We start from the raw sequence: 26714 nt of genomic DNA on the forward strand, positions 1-26714 counted from the left end.
TGGAACCAACCCATCAATTTATATATGTAAGAAGTGAAATACCCTTTCATTTGGGTAAGGTTTGTTATGGTCCTTGGGCTTTAATGAAAAATTATTTTAATGAAATGTCTTTACAGACAAATTTGTCTTGCTGCTGGGTGGATGTTGGTGAAAAAAATGGAAACTACTGAAAGGAAGCAGAACATTTCTGTCAGATAACTAGCAGGCTGTGGACCAGCATGAAAGCTCTGGTTTAACAGTGCCGGAATAGCAATTTATCTGTGCCGTTAATGGGTTACATTGTGGCTGGAGCAATATTGCCCTAGAACTTATCATCCCAGCCCTTCGTTCAGGGGTTAATAATAGCAAGGGGCTAAACCCTTTCAGCAGGTTGTAAGCATTTAAGAGTGGGAAATTTGCTCTGTGGTCTCCAAGTGCAGGCTCCAGCCACAGACTAGGGCAGCTGGGTCCCTTCCACCCCCTGTGCTCAAAAAAATTTCCAAATTGTCCACAAGACAGTGGCTGTGATTGGCAGTTCTCTGCAGCGTATACATGTGTGTGACTTTGTGATAGAAATCTAAAGAGCTTTTTGGGTGTCTGGAGGTCCCCCACAAATGTGACAGGCTGGAAAAATATTTCACAGACGGGAGAAAAAATAGGGAAACCATATATAGGGCATACCCCTAACGGCATAATGAGTACAGAAGAAACCTGTATCAAACTCTGCATGTCCACAGCAGTTTAGAGGTATTATTTTCTGCTAGCCAACTCTGGAAATAAGTTTAGTCAGGTTTTGGGAACACTGGTTTTTTTTGTGCATGTGTGTGGTTTTTTTCCTTCCCATCAAAGCAAGCTCTTGCAGGAATACTTGAGCATTAAGCAGTTAATTAAATCTGACTGTCGTCACAAATAGCATTAGAAGGATGACACTTCAGAATCCTAGTATGCAGCTGAGGTTTGTGTGGGCAGTTAATTCCCCTTGCCCTGCTCTCCCGTGATTTTCAAGGAGTTCTCTCAGGGTTATAATGAGGCTGATGATTGCTGATGCCCTTGCCCATTTAATAAATTAATGGTAATAACAAATGTCTATGCATCCTTCATTAGGTGATATGGAAATGACTTTACTCTGAAGCTGGGATTGCTGGAGCTTGACAGCTTTGCTGGATGGGTGGACATAGGGGTTAGTTTCTCAGTTTATCATGTGTGCAGCACAGAATTTTTTCTCTCACCTCCTGGCGCTCTCAACCTTGTGGGTATTCACTGCTAACTTTCCCCAGCAACACAGTAAAAAAGAAAAAGGTAAAAACCCAAAGAAATAAAAACTGTTATTTGCATTGGAAGAATGTGAGATAATGCTTGGCTTCACCTTCCCAGAATCAAAGCAAACACAGAATCCTGTTCACCAAGATTTGTCTCCTTGTTTGAGGAATGTGATTTTTTTTTTTTTCCTCTTGTACAAGAATTTGGTGAGGTGTTGGCTGGGAGGCTTATTTCATCTGGCAACTGTATAAGAAAATCTGAAAAGAGGATCTGTAAGACCTTCATTATTCAAGTGCAGAAGGAAGGTACAGTCCTGACTTCTGAAAGGGAGTGGAGAAAAAACAAGGGAAGAGCAATGAGGACTTTGAGTTCTCTTTTACTAGTAATTTTGCACCAAGGTCTTCTGGGTAGTTCAGTACATTTGGTGCTCTTAGATTTACAAGGAACGGACTTCAGTTATCTTTTGCTATAGTTTCAAGTATCCCAAATTTCTGCAACTGAAGGTACTGCATTCAGGTGAATATGGTGTTCAGTGTGACCACTTGAGCAAAATAGCTACAACCATGATTTGTGATTGTTTGATTTTTTTTCCCCAAACATCCTAGGTCAAAACTCACGGAAAAAAAAAAAAAAGAAGAGGACTGAGAATTTGATGATTCCTGTTTACTCATCCTCTGCAGTAACACCTTTTCCTTCCCTATAATTTTGTGCAGTGAGCTTCCCTATACTCAGAGCCCATGGTATCCCATCTTCAGACCTGAGTTCACGTTACCTGCTGGAGACAGTCTAACATTTGAGCTGGCACAGAACTAGAGGTAGCATACAAGCCTTCTGCACAAGTTCTTATTTTGATCTTGAAGAAATCTTAAAGTATTTCTCAGAGAAATGCTCCCCTATCAAATACTTATTTGATGTCACTAGGATTATTCCAGACTTGAACAGTCAGGACCAGAAGCTAATGTTTGCATTGGGTTATGCTCAAAATTGCTGCTTTTTGGCTGCAGAAGTGCAAAGCTACCAGAGTCTGTAAAAGTTCACTGACTGAAAAATACCTTGGTACTCTCCATACTTGGGGTTCACCTCCTTCTGATCTTCTACTTGAGTTATCTGTCCTGTAGTGAACCTTGGTCTGGGATCAGCCAACAGCATAACAACTGTAGACAGGTGCTCTACTCAGGGTGTATCAAACAGGCAGGTTTGAAGTCCATTGTGGCTGTTGCATTATCCATCCTGCACCAATAGACATTTGGTAGTAACTTGTGACAGTCAATCCAATGACCCCCCACTCACTGCTCCTCTGCACTGCAGCAGAGAGAAATGCAAGGTAAGTGTTGCACCAAGGCTTAACCATTGCAATTAAAATCAAATTAATTGTGTTGCTGTGGTGCTTTTTGCTGACGTGGATACCAAGCTGTCTTTTCATCTCATCTTCAAGTGTACAGAAGGGAGTTCTGAAATATTGTGAGGAGGACAGAGAGGGGGTTGTTGAGTTGCATTGCTCTTTCTCCTGATAAAGACATACTCAGCCTCTTTGCCCTGTTGTAATCTTAATAGTTGTCCAGTTTGGGTCTTCTGTTGTACCTTTATGAGCCAGGAGAATTATAGTTTGCTTTATAGGCCATTATTTCTGATGGTTCCTTCAATTTTCAAGGCAATATATGTCCTCTGGAAATGCAGGTGCTGACCAATTGCCCAGATATTAAGCTCCAAGCTGATTCTTTGCTGGTAGGAAACAAAGTTTTAAGAAAGTATGAAATCAACCTGATTATTTCTTGTCCTGATCCTCGTTGTAGGAAATTAGTCATGAAATGCAGAGAAGATATGAAAGGAGAGTAAAACCATTCTGCCTTGAAGAATATCCTTATTTCCTAGTCTCCAGAAAGCTGTGGTCTAGTCAGGAGGATAATGTAGAAGCACAGTCTTCATGCTGATCCTTTTGTATCCTATCCTCAGCAGATTTCAATCACACAAACCCTCAGCAATGTCTTTGTTAAGACCTGGTTAGCAAACACATGGGAAGGCAGAGCTGGCCACAGCTGCAGCATTGATGGGCTTCACACGGACAAATGTGTCATTTCTCCTGCCTAGCTGAGAAATTAAAATGGTCTTTTCCCCCTGCTCTCAATTTTATGGTGTGCTGCTCCACCATAAAAAAATCAATTAAATTGCATCTGATGGAGGCTGGCCCAGAGAGTTGTCTCTATTTGTGTCACCCCAGGCAGGTACTGGCAGCAGTGCCAGAATGCAGGAGGGCTGTGGAGCGCAGCCAGCTCACAAATGGGATATTCTCCTACAGGAACCAGCTTGCTGCATGGCAGCAGCTCTGCTTTCCCCCATGACCCCTTATGGCTGGGCTCTGCTTTATCCTAATTAGGCCAGATGAGGGATTGTCTGGCTTTATTATCTCCAAAAATGAGTGACCATAACCTTGTGGCTGTTATTCTGCTCAGAGGACAGAAATAGTATCAACATTGGCAGCTACAACTGAGGGAGCACCATGTGACCTCCAGATTTTAGCATTCAGTTACTCTCTCAGGCTCACAAATTTGAGGTAGATAGGGGTGTAACTTTTTTTAATCTGTTTTCTCATGGTGTCAATGATACAAATTAAATTCCTGTGTTCTTTGATTTTTCTAGTGGCTTCCTGCTACTGTTTTCTTCTTTCCTATAAGCCTATATTGTTGCTGAGAGAATATAAAATTAGAGTGGCTATATAGTGTGTTTTAAACAAAATACCCTGGGAGAAATTTCTTTCTATTAAAAATGTTTTCAACACTTCTAGAATGAAGTTTTTGTAGGGATACTTCATTGCCCTATTGTATTTTTCTCCAGAGGTTATTGCAGTTCCTGGAAATCTTTGAAATCTGGGCTGGGCTACTGCATAAATAAGAGACATGTTAGTAAGAAGATAGCATATGAAACATAAAATATGGTCTTTCCTACTGCTGCGTTACCTTTACCTTGTCTTTATCTCAACCCAAGAGTGTTCTCACTTTTACTGTTTTGATCTTCTCCCCCATCCCACTAGGGGAGGGAAAGGGTGTCTGTGTGGAGCTGAGCTCCTGACAATGCAGCATAATATAGAAGCAGATTCCAAGTGAACATGTTACCCTCAAGTGCCTGCTGTGAAGTGGTTGACATATTGTTTTGGTTTGGTTTTTTTTTCTGTTGTTGTAAAGTCTTCTCTTTAGTTTATGCCCCCAAAACACATTTAGTAGAGCACATTGGTCAGACAGGTTTTTAAATTGGATGGAGTCCATCATTATTCTGCAGAAGTGATTAAGACCTTCTTTTTTACAGCAACATTTGTCTTCTTGCTATCAATCTTTTTAGGTTTTAGAAGCCACAGATTGTCAAGGTATACACATTTTCAGCATGAGCACTGTATTTAAAGATTAATGTTAGAAGCCCAGCTTTTCAATACTGGCATTTTCTGAACCTAACTCAGGGGAGATGATGGTTAGTTCAAGTGTTAACTGTTCTCCAGAGCCATTCTTCAACTATGTTTTGTGCTGCTGTTTCAGCCTCTTGCATCTTCTGTAAGATTGCTGGTCAACAAACAAACCCATACAGACTTTATCTAAAGAAGTTTTTTAATGTCACCCTTGACATGTATCTCTGACAACCCTACCATCACAGATCCATAATTCATTTGCCTCAGTAAACTTGAGGCTGAGTCTTCCAAAACTTTTACTTCCTTTTCATTTTGGGGATAGATGTGTAATCTGATGTGTCACTTATCTGACAGGAGATGAGAAAAGTCCTAGTCTTGAATTTCTTCTCTAATGGGTATTTTATTATTTAGCTGAATCTCACTCGTGTGAACCTGGCCTGTCTCTCTTTGACAATTCAGGACAGTTTCTGAATTGTCTTCACGTTGATTTAAACAGTAATTAATCACACTAAGAAAAAAAAAAGTTGATTCTTTTTTTAAGAATTGTTAATTAATGCTAATAAATAATCTTATATTGAGTGTCTAATCTTTCTGAGGTGAGGGTTTTGTTTCTTGCCACCTTCCATCCTGAGGGCATGAGTATTTAAACCACTTTAAATGGCTAATATGGAGAGGTAGGTAAGGATGAATAAGCACATCTTTCAGCAGTCTGGTTTTCTGTCTGCGTATTTTGAGTGTTAAGTTAAGAATACCGGTAATGCAAATGTGAAATAGGTGTAAGAATAAATAAAGGATCGTTTTGAAGTTTAATAACACAGTTGGTATTTGTGGGACCATGACAAACAGGTCAGCAACTGAGTTGGAGAAGTAGGAGCAGAAACTTGGAGAGGAATGGGGCAGGATAGGATTGCCTGTACTCTGCTGTGGAGCTGGCATCTTGTGGAACTACAGGCTGGAGAAACCGTGCAGGGGAAATTATACGCACCACAGTCCCCCGGGTGTTCACTGACCTGGCTGCCCCAAAGCTTGTTGCGCTTTGGAGGTGATGCTTCCCACCAGAACTTTTGCATATCTGAAGATGAAGGAAGGAAAGAACCTGCAGCCAGCCCCAAACACAGACACAGAGATCTGAAGGTATGTTACAACAGAATTAGCTCTGCTGCTGCTGCTTCTGAGCTTTTTCCCCCCCCTCATTAGGAGGGAGAGTGGAGAGAATACACCTGTGACAAACAGGAATAAATCAGAAAGAGATCTTATAGGTTGCTTTTTAGCTATTGCAAAAAATCCTCTTGTCATTGTAAGTGGTTGCAGAAAAGCTGACTTCTCAAGATGCCTTTTTTCCTTACTATTAGTAATTTAATTAGTCTCAAGCAGTTTGTGTAAACATTGATTTTAAATTTTAAAAAAGTCACATTCTGTTTTAAATATTGATCCTTCAGGTGGGACATAAATAAATTTGTTGCACAGGTTTAAAACTTTCTTATCGGTTTTCCTTCCAACTTAGCTCGTAAGAAAATCCATATTTATATACCAAAAATCCATATTTATATACCAATAAAGAAATGCTCTAGTCTCTGTATTACACTGATTTGTAGTTTAACAAAAGTTAAATTTTCTGCAGCAGTTGCTTTGAGATTTCGGTTTTAAGTCCCAGGGGAAAAAAGGGAAGTTAGTGAGACTGTGGGTTGGAAAGTTCACTGCAGATCAAGCTGCTGACAAGAGAAGTGACATTTTTACTGATAGTAGTACTATAGCATCAAAAGAATATGCCCCTGATCTGAGCTAACAGGATTCCTCTGTGACAGCCACCAGATATACACACACATGATGGGACAAAATTCCTTCCCAAGTGAATTTTCAATAACAATAGCCAAGATGAATAGAGGAAACTTTTCCAGCCTCATTTTCAGGCATGAAGAGCCAAGGCAGCGAAAAACTGAAATGATGGACACAGGGCTTTCTTGCTTGAAATTCCTTTCTTGCAGGAAATCTACAGTTTTGGGGTTTTGCTGTGCATCCTGCTCAGTTGTTTCAATTGTAAGATATTCTCTACCTCACCTGGAAATGGTAGAGCTGGGTGTAATTCTGCACAGTCCAGCACCTGCTAACTGAGTCTAACAACTCAGTACTACAAGTGCGACTTAATGAGAAAGGGCACTTCTGCCACCACGGAGAGAATCCAAGATGTTATAAACTTCCTGAACCAGAACAATTTTACGAGGCTGCTCTTTTTGCCTTGTGATAATTTTGTTTAAAAAAATCCACTAATTAGTCCTGGGTCTCCAGACATCAGACAACTTGAACAAAATAGAAATGCAGACCAGCTTATTTGTTGCAACCAGGCTCTTTTCTGCAGTGTTTTTTGAATGCAGTGAACTGACACTATCTGAGGTAATTTTCATAGCAGTGATCTGCAGATCTGCTACAACTGAGGTGTCCTGGGATGACTCAGATATTTGTGATCAAGTGAAAATATCCTTAAACACTTACAACTATGAGTGCACAGTTGTTCTGTAATCTATCCCTTTCTATTTACAAAAACATGCAAGATTAGACCCCAGGAAAGATGACGTCTGCTAGCAGGCTATCACCATCAGAACAATTTATTTAACCAGTGTGTTGCCCTAAAAAGTCTCTAGGAATGGACTAAAAGCTGTAGGAATTGTCCTTTACTTGCACAAAGTTTGCAGGTTAAAGGATGACAATCTGATCTTTGCAGAATAGTCCTGAATTCTCTTGGTTTCTTGGTTCTATGTGCAGAAAAATTTACTGAACTTTTTCATGAACTCTAAAACTAAGACCATCCTTATAGCTTCTATTTTTTAATGCTGTAGTATTATTCCAAGAGAATGGATGGCATTTGCTTTAGAAGCAGCTTGCTACATAATGTTTCTGAAGCCCCAGAACCGTGGAGAACAACTTAGACTGTAGCATTTTTGATTGGAGCTAGCAGGCTATGCCAACAGAATTAATTAAGGGTGTTAATTTCCTGTATTAGTCCTTGGCTTCTGTGGCTTCTCTTCACCTGTACTAACTGTAATTTGTGCAACTTCCTTTGGTTTGCTTTAAAAGCTATTTAAACCCTGAGCATCTCAGGAACCTGCTGCAGAATATAGATATACTTTGCTGAATTGTTATCCTGTCTCCCAGTAAGAGAGCTTTGTGCTGTTAATTACAGCCTGGAGCTATTGAGTGCTACTGCTGTGTTAAAGTAAGTGGAAGGAATGTTCTATGTCTCTGAACATAGGCCACTGAGCATGATGGGTTCTTTATAATCTTGCTAATTCTTTTTTTTTTTTTTTTTTTGGGTGATAATTTCACAATTCTTAAGAAACATTTTGTCATATTAAATGATGTGGTTGAAGGTCCTGCTTAATTATTGATGCACTGAGAGCATCAGTATGGATTTAACCTACCATCAGATTGTGACTTTTTTTGTTGCACAGTGAAAGTTTAAGCTTCAAGAATGGTGTGTTGACGAATTGAGGTAGGGTTCATTGCCAACACTCTCTTGCATATTTTATGAGGCAAGGATGGGAAAGATGGCTGATTTTCCTCCTGGAAATTCCACCTTTTAACAAAGATTGAGGCTAAAGGCAAGCTCTCATATTCCCGAGAGAAAGTTTTCATGTAGAGATCAACTATTTTACTCTACTCTGGGTAACACTGAGCATTGGGAGGATGAATCTGTCCTTTTCAAAGAACATGTCTGACTATTTTCCTAACTTTGTGAAAGGTGTGATGACTGACAAGCTTGATCAGTACTCTTCTCTATGTTGGCATCTAGCAAGGACTGCTGATATTTTTCCCGATCCTTTCGTAGCACACCTGCTTGCTGCACAAAGTCACACAAAGATGAACTGACCTCACTGTAAGTAAGGCTTGAGAGATAAGTGGGTGGGTGTCCAAAGTGCTCACCTGCCAATACTGTGTGCAGAAGGATAATTCCAGGGCTCTGGAAAGCAGTTTCCCTGGACCTGTGGGGCTATCAGACAGCCAAGAAAACTGGAAAAGCTTTGAGAGACCGAGGAGATCCTCCCACAAGTTATGCTGTGTCTTGGTACTTACATTACCCTTTTCTTAGAGAGCAAAGAACTTGAAGCCAAAACTCAGAGTAATGGATTCTTCAGCTGGGACCCTAAAAGCTGAGCATTAAAAACATTCAGTGTGTAAGAACTAATTTATTTCTGTGGACTTCAGTTTTCCATTTCCTTTCTGTGCATGGTAGAAGTGGGTTTCACCACTTGATGGTCATGGTTTCCACAGGACAATTTAGAAATTATATTACTCACAGGCTACAGTAAACAAAGGCATTTCATTCAGAGAGGTCCCTCAGAGGTGAGAAGAACCATGGGTTAGATGGGTCTTATCCATCTCATCTAAGGCTGCTTTTAGTTGTCACTGCATCATGAAGCAATAGCAGTCCTTGCCTTAAGCTGTGGCATGGTGTCCCCTGATCTGTATTTTGGATCATGAAGCCAAATCAATGGCTGACAGCAGTGTATTTTTCCTTTGTCTGACAGTCAGAACATTTTCATATCGATACCTACTCTGAGAAAAATGAACTGAAGATGAGGAGATTATCTGTTCTCATGCACTCATCATGGCAGAGGAGCAGCACAAATCCCCTCTGTTACAACCTGCCTCTCTTGAACCTCTTAACAAAGCCTGTAAACCTGGAACAGCTTCCAGTGAATATATTATCCAATTGTCAACAGACACAAGAAAGCTCTGCAGATCCTCCCAGTCAGCTGTAGCCAGGTACCTGTCTGTATTAGACATGGCCAGACTTATTCATGCATGTTCAATGGTATTTTAACTTGGTTTTGTGTTTATCTGTCTTGTGAAAGGACTTCAACATTATACTTGAACCACAATATCCAGTATAGACATATCTGATAAGAGGTTAAAGGTCTGAGCTTTCCAATGAATGTGCAAACCAGTAATGGAAAATTACAGTAATCTCCAAATTGAGAGCTGATTCTACACTGTCACACAGCACCATTGCAAGAACACCAAAACAACAACATAAAAACTCCAATCCTCCCCAACATTAAAATATCCATCCTTTTAAATAACATCATACTCCAATTTAGATACAAAAACTTTCTCATTACCCACCCTTTCATCTCAAAACCCTCTGAAGAGATTAGCTGGGAATGTGAGAGAACAAAAGGGCTAAGGCATCACAGTAAGCATTTTGGATTGTTGAGGCTGATCACAGTCAAATTGGGGAACAATCTTTGTATGACATTTTGAAAATATTTTAACCCACTCCATATATCAAATTTCATAATGTACAACTCAAGTCCATTTCACAGTTAGAATGATTACACATTTTCATTTTGCTTTAAACTGTGCTCTGATTGCTATATATTAAACACCCTGCCTGATTGCATTTATAGGTAAATGCTGCTAATTTTTTATTAATAATTTAACTCCAATCTCTGTGGTTGCTGTTCCTTTGTTGAGAGAATATTGTACCTCTCCACTTTTATTGTGACAAGCTTGATTTAGAAGTCAAGAAAGGAAACACTTGGAGGATATTTATTCTACTACAGAGTGTAAACACTGTAAGGTCTGCTTCTGCAACTTTATTTAAATATATACTTCCTACTGGGTAGGTGAAATCTGAATTTGGACCAAAGCCTGGAATGACTTAGTGCACCTACACTTCAAACTCTTGTAATTAATGAGGGCAATTATTTAAAGACAAGTCTACCTTCCCTTGAATATACTTTTGCAGTTCATCTTGCCTTATCTAGACGCTGAGGACAGGATACAATGACCAGCAAGGTAGTTCAAAGCTTTTGTTTTCTCTAGTCATTGTACAATGAATCGGTTTTGAAGGAAAAGCTTATAAAGCATAGTGGAAGAGAAAACATTCCTGAACCCTGCAGCCTGTCTATCCTGTACCCAAGCACTCTGTGCTAGGAAAGTTAAACAGCTTGGGGAGGGTGAAGAAGTCACCAAGCTGAGTCTGATTGCTGTTTGTGAGTTTTTCAGCTTGTGTGGCTCCAAAGGAGCAAGAGCTGGGCAAAAAGGCCATACCATGCCACCATCCTTGTGCCTAGACCCTAATGTCATACCCTGCAGCTAGCATTGGAGATGGCAGCACAGAGATACAGTGGCTCAGCTGGAAGTAAGAAGAGTGGTGGCTAGGCTGGAGCTCCTCCTCATCACCTCTGCAAGCCTTTGTGCCTGAGAAAATGCATGGCTGCAGTTTTATTTTGAGAATTATGGGATCTGAAGCTTAGCTGATGGGGCTGAGGGAAATTTGGACTACATCATCTGTGCAGGTCCCTTCATACTGAAATAGTCTAAATAGTCTATTTTATACCACAGGTAATGAGCAGTAGATTCTGTATTTACATCTGGCTCCTCATGCCACCTCCTCTACAGCCAGGCAGTGCTGAGATTGACCTAGTTTGGAAACCAGTGCTCAAGCTAGAGATTTTCATGCTATTATATGTGTATCTATAAAAAATTTAAACAAGAAAAATGAGTGTTTCAAAGTAATGTGTTTGATTATATTTAAATTCAATCTCTGTCTAAAGGAGATTAATTTTAAGCCTGCCCTTTTGAAAGAAAACAAACAAATGTCCCCAAAGAATAACTGCAGGATGCTGGGTTTCTGAGGATCCCAATGGAAAAGACATTTTCTTTTGATGGATCTCTTCTGGGACTGCTCCTATCAGGAGTTTGGCTTTGCTTGAAGCAGAAATTTTCCAGTGTCATAACCTTAAACCACAACTTATGGAATGTCAGACACTTTGGTGAGCCTTGAATAACTGGGTAAGATACAAACCACAGTAAATAAAATACCCTTAATCCAGTTGCTGAGGAAGTGGAACCTTTTTGTGTTTGGAAAATACATAAAGGCCAGGTTAACAGAGTCATTCTAAAACTGGGTGTGGGAGCCCCATGCTTGTTATATCTACCTAGAGCCACCACAGTCAGCTTCAGAAGGATGTTTCTTTTGAGTGTAAGCACTCTAGCTTGTGAATTGGACAGGTTTTTTAAAAAAACAGCTCTAATGCTCTGCTACAACATAGCACATCAAGTGAGAGGTGCAAATGAGTGCTTTCAGCTGGCAGTGGACTTGCACTCCCTGTCACTCATGGAAAAACATCAAGTGAATATTGAACTTTCTAGAATGGAATAACAAACTCTTCAGCATGTGTCACCAGCCATGTCTGTTATCACCTTCATCATCTGTCTCTCCCTCCAAACTGTGGTGTCAAAGCTGCTTTTTTTGTCAAATGAAAAAACCCCAAAAACATCATATACAAAAATATAATTCATATCAGTTCAGGAAAGGGAATGAAATCCTTCATGTTGTCCCATTTGCTTTTATTGTTTTCACCTGATTTCAGAAGTTTCTGAGTGGTTTTTGTTTTGGTTTTTTTGTTTGTTTTGTTTTTTTCCGCATTTAATTTCTTCTTCTGTCTCTTTCTTTATCTTTCTTCCCTGAGTTTGGGATTTCAATGTGAATAATTTTGGCCATTTTTTGAGTCCTTTTCAGTGTGCCTCATTTCCTCTTAGAACATTTGGTTGTGGTCACTTCATTGTCAAATTTTCAGGGTTTTTTTTCCAGTTGCATTTGATATCCTCATATCTCCTCTTCAGAGTTTGTTCCACTTGGTTCTCTGATTTCAAGATTTCATTCTCTTTCTTGAAAAGAAGTAATCAAAGTAAACTATATACTTAAATTCTCACCAATAAAATTTCATAGGAATCTCAATTAAAACCATCTTGAATATATTTCATAGAATGGATTATAAGACATGTAGAATGCATATGGTGAAGCATCATATGTCAATTTTGTCTGTAACAAATTGTTTGAACTTTAAAGTCAATTAAATATTTATGTTAAATACTTTAACTGCCTCTATCAATTTTTTCTATGTTTACTTTTTTCTAACCATCATGTCTTTTTCATGTTTTTGGGGTTGGTTTGTGTTAGAATGTCTTTACTTACTACTTTAGCTGTCTGCAAATTAACAGTGTCATTTGCCAGGGAATTTTGATAAGATTTTCAAAGTCAGAATGTTTAGCTGATCCTTTTTAGTTTTGAAACCAGGCTGGTTATCTGTTGTGATTAGCTTTTTAAAAAAAATGTATCTGAAAAAAAAGCATTTGTGGAAGAAAGACTAAATTGCTACATGCAAAGATGAATGTTTATTGCCTTCCTTCTTCTGTTTTAAAGACTAGCTAGTAAAATATCTTGGTAGGTTCACATAGAGAGCTTCATTCAACATTTATTGTGTAGATTAATTGTGGTCAAATCTCATTTTAGGTCAAATTATTTTTTATTTACAGTAGCCACAGTGTTCTCTCTATTAAAAAACAATTATATTTCTTAATTTTTGAATGTTTTTAAAAGGCCACTTCTTCTTGTACATGTGCTACAAATGGTATCCTTTTTTCAATTTTTGTAAGCTATTATTATTAGTTTTATTATGTCTGTGTTTCCATCTCCTATTTCCACCCATGCTGGGTGGAAACATATTTTGCCCAGACAATATGTGCAGGCTTAAGACACTGCAGCTGAAATGTTATTGCTCCTCATTAATGGCTTTCCCTTCATTTTAAGGGAATATACACAAAATTAATGCCAGAGATAAATGTTAGTAGATGAAAGACCACCAGACTTTCCTGAAATAAAAGTCTGTCACAAAGTGAGGGCCCCATTTCTTTCATCACTAGTTGGAGAGATTGGTGTGCAGTGACAACATAGTTCAAACATTTGCTTGTAGAAAAGAAGGTTATTAGACCTCCTGTCAATAGCAATAGCCATGTGCATTTTATCTTCTAACAAATAATACTTTAGAAAATCCAAATATTCTACTGAAAAATTGGAAATCACACCATGATAATGATGTTAAATTGAATCAATAATTATAAAGGTGAAGGGAGACCACCACTTTTTATTTTCACTTTAATCGCTAAGCTTGCCTGCTTACTTAAAACTGGTGAAATTGGAGCTGGAATCAAACAATATAATGAAGAAAAAAAATGGGCTAGGAATGTTTTTTTTCTGCCCCTTTGTTGGTTAATTACATCAGTGATTCACCTGTTGAGCTCCCATGCTTATCTCAGGTTTACGTGTGGCAGCCCTGAGGCCTGTGGGATTCAGGGACAGGGGTCTTTGGGATGTGACATCCTCATCTTGATCCTTGGAATGAGCACCCAAGGACCATGTCTGAACCATCTGGATTCAAGCAGGGGAGTGACATAACAGATGTGCAGCACAAATGGCAGAGACCTGGGCCTGGACAGGAGCAGGGAGCTGACCAAATCACTGGTGTTAAATGCTCCTTCAGAACCAAAGGGACAGCAAACATGTTACCACTGATTTTAGAAAAGGATTTTGTGAATGCTGTGGGGAGGACTGCTGGCATCCTTTGGTGTATGTGCATTCCTACAGAGTATGGAGATCTCTTGAACTGAGGAGCTCACTTTATGGTTTTTGAAATTCACTGACTGTATGTTTTTAGGTAAGTGGCTTCACCTCCGAGCCTTGGGCTGCCTGCTAAAGTACATTGTAAGACTCAATCTGTAAATGCAATTCTGCAACCAGAATGTGCTTTTAAATCCACAGAGGATAGTAAGGGAAGTGTTGTAAGGGGTAACTCAGCTTTTTCTTTGCTGTAGCCTTCTGCAGGTGAGTTTGATCCTCGACTGGGTCTCAGATTTTGTGGGTATTTTTTGTTGTTTAGTTGTTGCTTTTTGCTCACTTTTTTTCTTTTTTTTTGTTTGTTTGTTTTAATTTTGTGGTGAATGGAGTTTGGTTTGATTATTTTTAAAATCTGCTCTTACACCTGAGACCTAGAATTTATTAGATCATCCAGCCACTTTTCCTTTTCTGCATTCTATTAAAGAACCCGAGTGTCATTGGGGCACGGTGACATGTTGAGTCAAAAATTACTATAATTACCATGATCCCTGTGGAATTTGAAGTGTGCACAATTTATGCCTCAAGGGGCTTGAATCCTTGGAGAGTCTATTTTCTGAGACAGCAAGAGCTGTGAAATATACAACTCTTGATCTGCACTCAAGATCAGAGTCTGATTTGTATGGTTAAATAAAAAAAATGCTGATTTATACAATATGTTCCTGGGTCATAATTATGGTCTAGAATTAATTGAATAGCCTGGAGGTTTCACTACTGTACATGGTAATGATTACTAAAAATTGATTCTCTCCTATATTTCTTTATTAACTTATCTGAAAATGACATATAGTGAAGAACAGCTTTAAATATTGCTGTGCTGAGCAACTTTGTAAATTGCTATTCAAGCTGTTCGTGTTGGATTTTTTGGGGTTTTTTTTTTCCCTCCATTGACTTCTATAGGTGATTTATTATTCTATAAGTACCCGAGCTATACATTTAACTAGAAACACAGTAAGGGGGGTGTTCATGTTTCTGACTAAGGACATTGCTCTGTTAGCCTTCTGGAACAAGATATTCCTGTCTTTTAGAAAGTCAGGCTGGATTGGACCCCCATGTGACACCCAGCATGGTTGGGCTAGCTACATGGACTAGGTACACGCAAAAGCAGCTGAGTTTCAACCTGCTTTTGGCCACTTTGAAGATGGAGTTTTTGAGATATTTGATCTCTAAATGGAGTGAGTTGAATGCATAGCTACAGAAATTTTCACTTTTCTACCTTTGTTAATTTATTATTGTTCAATATTATTACCTCAATGGGCTTCTCTGGCTATGCTCCTAAATATGGGGTCTTTTTTGCCTGGTGCAGTCACCCAACAGGGAGTTCTGCAAATGCAGAGGTTGAGGCAATTACATGGAAATTCTCTGGAAGAAGATAGAAAGTAGCTGTGAGAGTAAGACCAGATCCTCTGAAGTTATAAAGCAAACAGTAAATATGGAAGTAATATTACCACCACTCTTTTGCTACTATTGTCATATAAGTTTTGTTATTATCATAATAGATATTTTTTCTCATGCTCTGGAAAGCATATTCTCAAAAGATTTCATTCCAAGTTTGTCCAAACATTTAATTTAGATAAAGGTTGACCATGGCAGAAAGATAATATTTTACCCCTATCATCAATAGTATTATTTCAAATATCATTCTAACTTTTGGACGGTTGGGAAATGAGACATCTGACCTCACTTAGGCAAATTTTTTCCCGTGAAACTTTGCAATCAAGTTATTACTATAAAACTTAATATTTCATCAGATCAGCACTTTCCTGCAGCCTATTGTTTTACTGGGGAGTTTTCATCTGGTTCCTAATTTGCATTGAATATTCTAATTTCCAAGCAAAAATGAAAGCACTGCAGTTGTGCATGTTTAAACTCCCAGACAAGGATAAGAAATTAAGGAAATAGTATTTTTTTTCTGATGCACAGGAATGACAGTCATAACTCATTGATTTATGTGCATTTCATCTGAGTTGTCTTGATTTGACAGTGGAAGAAACCCCGTTTGTGACCTCAGTGGGGCTTCTTTGGCTGCCTCTCAAAGGTGGTGAACTTGCTGCCTTCTTCATATCCCAAAGCCACTAAGACTTGACCTGTGCTGGTGTCTACCAGAAGGCACAGATCAAGACTTGCTGTGCTGAGGTCTGTCATAGCTAAGAGGGCAGGTAAGAGGCTGGCACTGTACTCCCTCTCCTTATCAGCTGCCAAAATGACTGATGAGAGATAATGACAATTTCTTGCTTTTTCCCAGATTGGGAAGAGGAGAGTTTGGTGCAGGATATTCTCCTCTGTGACAGTAAAGCCCTTGCAGATACAATGGAGATTGTGGATGTATCTTCCTGTCTGATGGCACCACTGAGGTCTGGCCTTTTCACCCCTTGAGGCCCCTATATTTTCACAAATTCCAGCTCAGGTCAGAGGACCCGATTTTGCTTTTCATCTCAATGGCAGTCTCACTGTCTGTGTGCTGCTCACCTTATGGCACTTGCTGCTTCCTTGGCTGCTCCATCTGCTGAGAATGGCTCCCTTTTACCTTGTAGTGGGCTGTTCCCATGAGAAGTGAGCTGGTCAGAGGTAAAGGTGCTGTCCATTCCTACAGCATGCATTTGTTTTCACCAGTCATTTTCAATTGCAATGGAGAGAAAGGGCTGAATGTGAGGCGGTGTAAATAGAATCTGGGGGTCTTCACCAGTGGCTGCAGAGACCTTGCAACAATTTGCTGATTGCTTAGGACAGAGGCAGAGACAGACTGTGGTGCATGTTGTTGTAAACCTCAACCTCCCTTCTGCATTCTCAGTCTAGAAAAATGTCTTGATGGAGATATGAGAAACTTTTTTCCTGTTTTACACCAGAAAAGGAGTAACATGGCAGAATAAACCCTTTTCCCTAGCTGAAATAAAACGAGACTCTATTCCTCTAGGGGTACTCATGGAAAATTAGCCCAGTTTGTCTTTCTGACATGAAGGGAATCTTCACACCAATTATTTATGCTTCCCTGCATCAATGCCACCTCTTCTTTTTCCTCTTCCTAACCCCTCTTAACTCTACTGCAGCTTTCCTGGCTCTTGTGATCCTCAGGAGAAGCACAGGAATAGAATATTTTCCTCTCTGTTATTGTTCCCTCTGTTTTGTTGTATATAAATGTGCAAGGATGTCTGACTGTTGATCAGTGTGAGTGCTCTGGGCAATGCTGGCATTCAAGATATCAAAGGGTTAAGGGTCAGACTCTGCAGAATGCCTTCTAAGAGCTGCTGAGATATTTCTGTGTTTCTTGATGGACTTGGATGGGTATGGAGGACATTCATCCCTCCAGGCAGAACTGAGGATCAGGCCCTAATTGGTGTTAAATTTAGGACAAACAACCACCAGTGTTTAGCAGGAATATGTGTTTGCTGGAGAACAAGGAGGTTCATGCTGTGTTGATTGATGCAGATTTCCATTCCATTATTTCAGGATGTTAGCTACATGCTACCAAGAGGCCAATTATCAAAGGTTGTTTAAAAGACACATCTTTGAGTACTGGGATTCATCATTAATTCAGAGGGTTATGTTTCTGCCTTTTCTGAGTTGTCTGTTCTATACACAGTCAAAACAAAAGCACTTGTTTTACCTGTATTTCCAAGTGTCCATCTCTGAATGTTGTGCTTGGGCTCCTGTGGAATTTGCTTCCATGCTTGGTGAAGAATCATACTATGTTGGAGAGAGTTTTGTCCTTTGCAGTGCCATTGATCCCAGAATATCAGACCTGGACAAAGAGATAGCAGCAAAATGATGGCTTATCCCAGTAGTTTATACAGCAGGCAACACTTCTGGAGAAAATAGAACAAATATTTGGTTCAGCTCAAAAGGGACTAACCACCACAGAATTATTAAAAAATCTTGCTAGCAAAATACCACCCAACTAAACAACAAGTGGGGGAAGGGGGAAAGCAAGTGGTCCTAAGAGAGGAGCAAAGGTTGTGATGCAAAGTTGCAAAGCCTTGTCACATCCACTCAAGCTGTTCCACTAACTTCAGCTGACATGAAAGAGATGCTGCCCATCTGATTTAAACATGTACTTTCAAAACACTGGGTGGAACCAAATCCTACTTTTAATCCCTGTGAATCTGGCAGCAAGAAATTTGCAAATTTTGTGGGGTAATAGGAGAATTTTGGTGAACGCTGCTCCAAACTGTGCCCTTCCTATTGGAGGAAATACAGACCAGTCCTTTGCCAGAGAGATGTCACATCAGCTAGGGAGGCCAGAGGTGTTGTGAATCACACATCCAAAAGGCTGGCATCCCTGCACTGACAGCCAGAGGTGTCACGTGGAGGGGTGAGGAGGCAGACACTGGTGAGGCAGTGCCATTGGCTCACTGTGCCAGGCAGATGGGATCAGTATGACTTACTCTTCCACCGTCAGCTCAGACCCTGCTGTATTCCCCAAGCTCATCAAGCCCTGATTAAAACTTAGCATTTATCCAAGTCTCTGCACATGCAAGCTAATTAATAGTCACAACACCATGGTGAGGAAGATGAAAGCAATATTATTATCCTAATTTTACACATGGGGGCACAGAAGCAGAGGGGAATGCTGAGCTAGTACCAGAAGTGTCAAGCTCCCACATTCACAGACTCTGCCCCTGTTGCACTCTTTAGTGCATGATATGTATATATCATGGTGTGCTTGGATGTGTATATATATATAGATAGATAATGAGCTATCCATGGGGTTTTCAGGATGCTGACTTTGCTGTAAGCCTTGCTTGCAGTCACAAATGTGGAAGTGTTCACCAAATCCAAGAATGACTCTTTTTTTTCTTTTTCTTTTTTTTTTTTTTTTTTTTTTAATTTCAGCCTACCCCTAGTGCATCCTGTTTCATTTCATTCAGGTGACTTCATTATTCTTTTAAATGCCATCCTATCATTGTGTGGCCAAAATTCATTCAGATTCTTTCTGGAACATCCCTGGTTCTGATCTGAATCTACAAGGAAGATTTCTGTGGTATGGAAGAGAAATTAAATCAATCAAAGTAAATTCCCTCTAAAGGTACTTCCCATGTGATTGAGAGAGAGGAATTTTTAAGCCTACCTAATAAATTATTGTTAGAAATAAATGAATTCTGTTCTATTCTGTAGGATTATCCAAAGAGAACTGTAAAAATAGCACATTTTCTAATAACTCTGTGCATTAAGATAACTTGTTCTGTGTCAGTCTGTCCTTCTCATTGTCACTGCCATTCTAAATGGATTTTGGCTTATGCTTCTGTTAGAATCAGTAGAGAGAAACAGATATTTTCAGAGCAAAAATAATTCCATACAAATATAACTTGGGTGAATTCCAATTAAGGAGTCCTATTTTCCTCTTTCAGCAAAGGGACATGAGTTCAGCTAGAGCTGATGTAGAAGATTAGATTATATGAAACCTATACCCTCTGTTCTCCTTTTCTCCCTGTATTATGCTGTATTGTCATTTTCTTGTGTGATGTCAGCAGGGATTGACCCAGTAGTGCCCATCCTTCCACAGATTCAGCACCAGGAGCTTTGGATCCTCCTGACAGTCCCAACAGACAATAGATCTAGGCTTTCTCCTTCCTTTTTTAAAGGGTCTGCTCCCATGCAGGAACATTCCCAAGACCAGTTTTCTATTTCCTTTTCTGTATCACTAAGTTTATAAGTTGCTGTGGTATCCTCAGGGTTCACAGTTCCTGTAGTGCAGGGATGTCATCCTTGTGATAGCACCCCTGTGAAGTTCTCAGTAGCTAATGGTCACATCCTACAGAGAGATTGCAGGATCACCTGGGCTTCCTGGTGGCACTTTATGAGTCTCCAGCAATGCTCTCATAGGCAAATAAATAAGAATTCCCCAAGCACTGAGAGTGCAGAGGGCATTGCTGTAATGGGTCTCCTGGGCTTTACAATACAGTTTTATTACCTTGCTAAATATAACTGCTTGATTCTTATTTGCCCAAGAGAATGAACATATTATTTAAGGTATATTTTCCTTTTTTTTTTCCTCTGCCAGACAGACTGTATATGTGTGAGTGTTTGTTTATACAGTATATTGAGCAATTTTGGTGGCTATTTGCCAAAAAAGATAATAATGTTGTAGTTTTAGTGTCTGTTTATTTCTCCCATCTCTTCTCCAAACCTGTCTCTCGCCTCCCTATTGATTTAGTGCAGCCAGTGAAGTTTTACAGCCTGCATTTAAGGAGGCTGCTGTTTGAAATCCATGAGGGGCTGCTAATCAGGACTAACTGCAAGCATCAGGTGCAGTGGGTGACTCTGTCCTGGCCTATTGGCTTAAGAGAGCATGAAGGGCTAATTTCATGGCTGATAAAGCTTTCTGTCAGGGAGGCTTCCCAAACAAATGAACATTGACTTTTCTTTACAATGGAAATAAAAATGGTCTTTTATCACAACTGCCTGCTTGTGCAAGGTAAGAAGTCACATCCCTGTGGGCTACCAGTGAACACTTGGGACTATGTGGGAGCTTGCTAAGGTACTCAGACGAGATTTACAAATAAATTTCAGAACTTAATTCCTCATAGGTCATTTTCTCTCTTGGATTTGTTGGACTTTTTTTGGTTTTAGGTCCAGAGATGATAAAAGAATGAGAGGCAGATCTTCTGCAGGCTCTGCAGCATTTCCTTGGGCATTTCCTAGGAAATGGGAACGGGGTGCCTAAATCCCTTTCAGAATCTGGATCTTTATTGCTTCACCTCTTTTGGTTCACCAGTTTAATGTCTCCTCTCTGTTTCATCTGATCTCTAGCTATCACCCACACTCCTAGGACAACCCTTCTGTTTCCCTGCTCTGCCAGGAGTATTGGGATTAATTTCTGCTTGAAGGGAACACCTATTTGCTACCCTCCTGAAGAAAATAATACCGATTATTTTAAAACACATGGTTAGAGAGTCTTTCTCTGAGAGGGAATGAGGCCAGCTTGATATCATGCAGGTATTCTTCAACTCGCTTAGAGTCTCCCCTCTGGGAAGCTCCTTTTTCTATTTTGTTTTTCTATTACCTATTTATCCTTTTTCTATTTCTGTTCCTTGGAAGCATGATGGAACAAGTAGTTAAGTATGCAGTTAAAGACTGATACTTTCAAGGAAATAATTTACTTGCATAAAATTAAAAAAGCCCTCACATACTTAATGGAGCATGGTCCTGAATCTTTCAAAATGGTAGCATTTTTCTTTTGTTCTTTCATGTTTTGATGAAATGTAATTTCAGCTAGAAATGCATTTATAAATTATTTGTTTAAAGGACAGGCACTTTTCCATCAAAATGTTTATTTTTTCAGTGTAACTTAATTTACACAGAAGGGGATTGCCAGAAGAATGATGTCTATATATGCTGCAATTTTCTTTCCTGCAGCTTGTCAGTACACCTGAATGCTATAACATGGACTTGGCTTTCAAATTAGGCTGTTGAACAACTCAGCAAGACAGCAGTAAAAGTTTTTTACTATAAATCTACAGAGTTTACTCTGGTCTTGTACTTACAGCAGTCTCCCAGGTAGATCCAGCTGCAGCAGCTTGTTCAGGATTGACAATCAAAGGTGCTGGCTGTGATGCAGACAGGTGCAGATCGTTGGTATTATAAACTGGTGTGCTGTGCCTTCACCCTGCCAACCTCTGAGACACCTGGCACCAGCTGCAGCTTGTACCTAATTGTCAACATGTTTTTTTTTCTTGCCACCCTTCTTGAGTGGCAAGCTTAAATTGAGACTTTTCCCCCACTGTGGTCTGAATTTTGGTGGTGGTGTTCTCATGCCTGTTCTTCAATAGAGACTAAGAAAAAATTGATGTCACAGGTAGACAGTTCTCTCAGGACTAGATACAGACTTTGTCAAGACTTCTGGGATGATGTGCAAGGACAGGGAGCAATGCATTTAAAATATCATATAGCTTTTTGAATGTTCTATATGCTTAGGAAAAATGGTGCTGAAACAAGCTTGGATTTCTATTGCATTGTATGCTATTGTTAATGCAGGATACAATCACAAGTAATAATTACAGTTTGTGCTATCAAACAGGGCTGGCTTTAGACAGAATTATGCCCTGGGGTTTTCACTGTTGCCCCCATGGCATGTATGAAGACATTATATGCAGGTTTCTTGCACTATAGCACAACTCTTTTCTTTGTGTTACACATTTGTTTTCCAGTTAAATTAACAAACATCCCGCTTAAGCAAAAGCCATTTTTTTGTTGGTGGGCTGTTTACAGCCTGCCTTGCTTTATGTTATGCCTGAGAATTGAAGGCTGCCCTGCAGCCAGGCAGATCAACACAGCTCTGCTGAAATAAATGAGTCTTCAGAGGACAATCAATGGTCATAATGTGCCTGGATAACTACAGTGACACCTCTAAAAATGTCAAAGAGAGATACTGATCCTTTGCAGACATGATCTGCCGAATGGACAAGTTTCATACAGGGCTCGGCATTTCCATTTTAACCACTGAGTTCAAACAAATTTACAAGTTTCCCTTCTTTTCACCACCTTTATGACCTTATTTTTTTTTTTCTTTAAGCCTTTGCAAAACCATAAAACTAGTTGAAGATTAAAATGTTTCATGGTGAGAAGACAGATATGATTACAAATGAGAACATACCAACCCCCTAGGAAGCCCTGGGTTTCCCTTTCATCATCATCAAATAACACTCCATATGAGAATATTTACTTCATAGTTAATGTCACTGAATATTGTTTATGAATATGTAGTATACATTTACATTATCTGGAGAAATATACTGCATCCTTTTTTGCTTTTTCACTTTCTCCTCTATTACGTTCTCTGTAATATGTTATTGCAAGGTGACTCAGGGCTTGCTCTGAAGAAAAAGAATAACATTGCTCTGGTAAGGCAAACCTACCTTTGACTTTTAAATAGATGATAAGGAAAGTAAATTGAAAGATTAATTAGTTCTAATAGATAATTTTTATTTCAGGTGCATTCTTCAAACATGTACTCTGTGAAGTTGGAGGCTGTACAATTTACATTGTGTAACTTTAGAGATTTTGATTTCTCACTTGAGTACTGTTTTATGAGTGCTGCAATCATTCTTATTTCCAGTTAGTTCTTCTGGAAGAAAAGCTGGAATCTGCAGAGACCATATGAGGACAGAACATTTCCTTCCTAGACTAATGAATATGAGATAGAGAGGTGTGGAAAAGTGTAGGTACAGAGTGTGTGGTAACTGGCCTGTGTTAGGGCTGTGGCTCAGCCTCATCCCCAATGGGTGCAGCTGAGAGCAGCAGGTGAGCAGCACTGACAGCAATGAGCCCTGGAGTGCCCAGGGGCACTGACCAACCACCAAAGGGAGGAGAGGGCACTCAGGTGCAATGCATCAACATGAGGGGGATGAAAGGCTGGGCTAAAGAACAAGAAGGGCAGATGCTTGCAGCCTTCTGAGATGATGTTATGCTGTATGGGCAGATGCCTGAAGCCTTCTGATGAGGTATGGTATTACTCTGTTTTGGATTGAAGCCTTCTAAAATTGTACAGTGATACTCTGTGTATCAAGGCCATCTCAACTGTGCCATGTGCTGTGATAGAAAAGGATAATAGCTCCTGTGAACTCAGAGTGCATGCTTGCCTAGGATGGATATCAGACTCTAGGGTTTAAATTCAAGAGTCACAACTGATTTAGATCACCTGGACTGCAGGACAGTCCAGAGGGAAAAGCTGGTGTACTTTGTCAGGGGTTAAAGAAGAGGACTTGATATAGCACTGAGTGGGGCTGTGATTGGGCAGCCTTAAAAATTCATTCATCACTTCCTCTGATGTAAATGCCTGAGTCTCTCTAAAGCGCTGTAAAAAGGTGGTGATGGGGTGCAATAAGTTCCTTGCTCTTGGCAGTTGGTGCTAACCCAACCATTGCTGGCTTTGCAACAACCCTGAAAAAGTTTGAGCCCTGAAAATGCTGAGTTAGTGTACCCACTCAGCATCCTAGTGCAGGTTTCAGTCCAGCTTAAGTATACATGTGCTTAAGCATCTTGCTGCACTAGGGTTTTAGGCAGCAGTTTAAACATGAGTGTAGGTTCATGGGTGTTTTGTCTTTGTGCTGAAAGCCAGAGCTTAGCTGAATTGCCCAGCTGAATACATGCAAATCAAAGGGGTCCTTACTCTTCTCTGGACCTTAAACTTCTGCATGGTGAAGTGTCCAGGAGCCAAAAGCTGCTCAACAGGGTCTTTTCAGGGCAAGCCAAGGAAGAACTACAAGGTAATTGCAAATTTAAGTATAGGCTGTTCTTTTTTTTTCCAAGTCCTGCTGGAAAAGGCAGAAAATGCTGTGTACAGTGCTCTCAGGAGGAAGATGAATCCATTTCATGTGCCCTCACTGATTTTGGTGCATCACTCCAGCATTTTGTGCAACAAACAAGAAAGTGATAAGAAGGCATTTGGATTTCTGGATGACAGTCACCTGCCATATACCAAACTTAAAAACAGTCTTTTGTGGATTATATGCGTTGTCTCCTCTTGGCAATCACGGCCATTTTAATGTTTTGGTACTTTCCCATTTTCCACCTGGCAGATTTACCCCTTTTCACAGTGAAATTGTGTTTTAGCTGACTGGAAGCTTTTGTAATTTGCCTGTGCAGTGTGGAGGTCAACAGGAGAGAGTAGCAATCCCTCACAATGTCTCAAGGCCCTTTCTCTCTCCAGGGGACAAATGCAAAGCAATATAAGTACAGCCCTTTCTCAGCAGCATCTGTAGACTGCAAATATGCTCAGTCCAATCTATTTCCCCATGTTTCTCAGAAAATTCCCAACTTTTACATTGTTCATGTGTCACTTAGATGCAATTGGGCAAAATGAAACAGCTTGGTAATGCCTACAGGGTTACTTTGCAGCACACAGCAGTGACCAGCCAGGTGCACACTGAAAAGAATATTTTATTCTCTTTGTTCTGACTGCTGGGATACCATGACTGGGACACAGTTGAATTGTTTAAATGCAAAAGCCCAAGTTTCATGTTAAAAAAATTTAGCAAAGCCTTGAATGAATTACTGGCCTATTTGTCATCCTGGCATAGAAGGCATTTTCCATCTCTCCTCCTGAAGCTGTTCCATTTAGTATAAATAATAAAATATTCAGTGAGCCACAGAAAAAGACTGGCTCTGTAGCCTGGGGGGCTCCACTGAGTATGAAAAGTTCAGGTGAATAGTTTTATCATAGGTGTATGGGCTATACTGGGTATGATCTGGTAAAACTGCCATAAAGTATTTTGCTTTGATCCAGTCAGCCTTTTCCAACTGAAAGAAAGAAATATTGTGGAAAACTTCATCAGCTCTAATATAGATGTGCAATACAAGTGACAGTTTGTAAGGAAATGGGAATTAGAAGAAACAGCACTGTGAGTGCTACCGCCTTGCACAGTAACCTCTCACTGAGCTGAGCAATTCTAGCTGATAAAGAAGTTAGACATTTATTCTGAACTGTTACAGACTTGTGATTTCCTGAACTTAAATGGAGGCCAGAAGACTCCCAAGCCTGTAAGTTATATGCCAGAGCAGTTTACACTACTAGTGGCCAGAAAGGTAAACTGCATATAAATGAATACTGAGGTGGACTAGTTTGATACTACTCTCCTGAACTTCAATAAGTGTGAAATGAAAAGTCATACAGAGGATGCAAACTATTCATTCAATATCTATATATTGTATAAAAATAATGTATAGAGATTACTTTTATTTCTTTTTTATAGCTAATTAATTTTTGAAAGACCAAAATGTCTAAAAAATAAAAATATATTAGAGCAGACTTACTCTACTCCTAAAATGGCATAAATCACATGGTTATCACAGCCTTTAGAGGTGTTCAGCAGACCAATATGTAGCCCTGTATCTTCAATTGTAATAAATCTTAAATTATATGGGATCAGAGATTCTGGAATAAAAGAGAAGTTGAAGAATTTTCTATTAGTCTGGGTTTAATGGGAGACATATCATATCTCCCCAGTCAAGACATTTGTACTTTCTTTGCAATTATCATTACAGCTAATTAACAGTAAATGCTCACATTCACCAGCTATGCTTAAGGGGTGATGATACCAAGGAGGAGTGGAGGGAAAGAGAGATGTAAATTTTTAATACCTTATTTGCCTTAGGTCTGCATGAGAACCCTGAATAATTGATGGTAATGGTGGTTAACTCTGAGCCCATCAAAAGGATCTTTACATGTTATCCATTCCCCAGCCTCCTCCATAAAAGCTCTCCCTGACACAGAGGGTGGCTTTTTGAGGCACTAATCTGTGATGAGAGTTGTTACTACCAATTAAGGATGTTGATTGACAGCTGCTGTCTACACAGAGGTTTCCAGAAAATGCTGTGGCTCCCAACCCTTCTCCAGTTTCTTGTGACAAGGGCTGCACGTTGCTGTCCCCTCAGATTTGCCATCTGATCAGCTCAGGAAAAGGCTGTAGCTTGCTTTGGTCACAGTCAAGCAGCTGAGCTCAGAAGGTGTTAATAGAAGGTTTTTCCATCTTCGGACCCTGTAATTGGAGCAGGTCAGGGATTGATGGCACATCCTGCTCTGCTGGCTGGTTACCTTCTGCTTGAGGCTGGCCAGATGTTTCTTCCAGCTGGACAAAGACATGAGAATTAAGACATTGTTCAGAATTTAGTGAAGCCAGCTGGACTCTC

The 26714-nt window shown here is 39.8% G+C and overlaps 1 long non-coding RNA gene across 1 annotated transcript; it reads right to left on the bottom strand.

Annotated features, from left to right (window-relative positions):
- Window positions 1-13693: 13693 nt before the first annotated feature.
- LOC135309068 (uncharacterized) lies at window positions 13694-21708 on the bottom strand. Its single transcript, XR_010369372.1, has 3 exons — window positions 21572-21708; window positions 17695-17829; window positions 13694-16677 (listed from the first exon to the last, which is right to left on the bottom strand). It is a non-coding gene; the product is annotated as an uncharacterized LOC135309068 (long non-coding RNA).
- Window positions 21709-26714: the final 5006 nt, after the last annotated feature.

This window comes from Passer domesticus, chromosome 10 (genome assembly GCF_036417665.1).
Source record: "Passer domesticus isolate bPasDom1 chromosome 10, bPasDom1.hap1, whole genome shotgun sequence".
NCBI classification, from domain to species: domain Eukaryota; kingdom Metazoa; phylum Chordata; class Aves; order Passeriformes; family Passeridae; genus Passer; species Passer domesticus.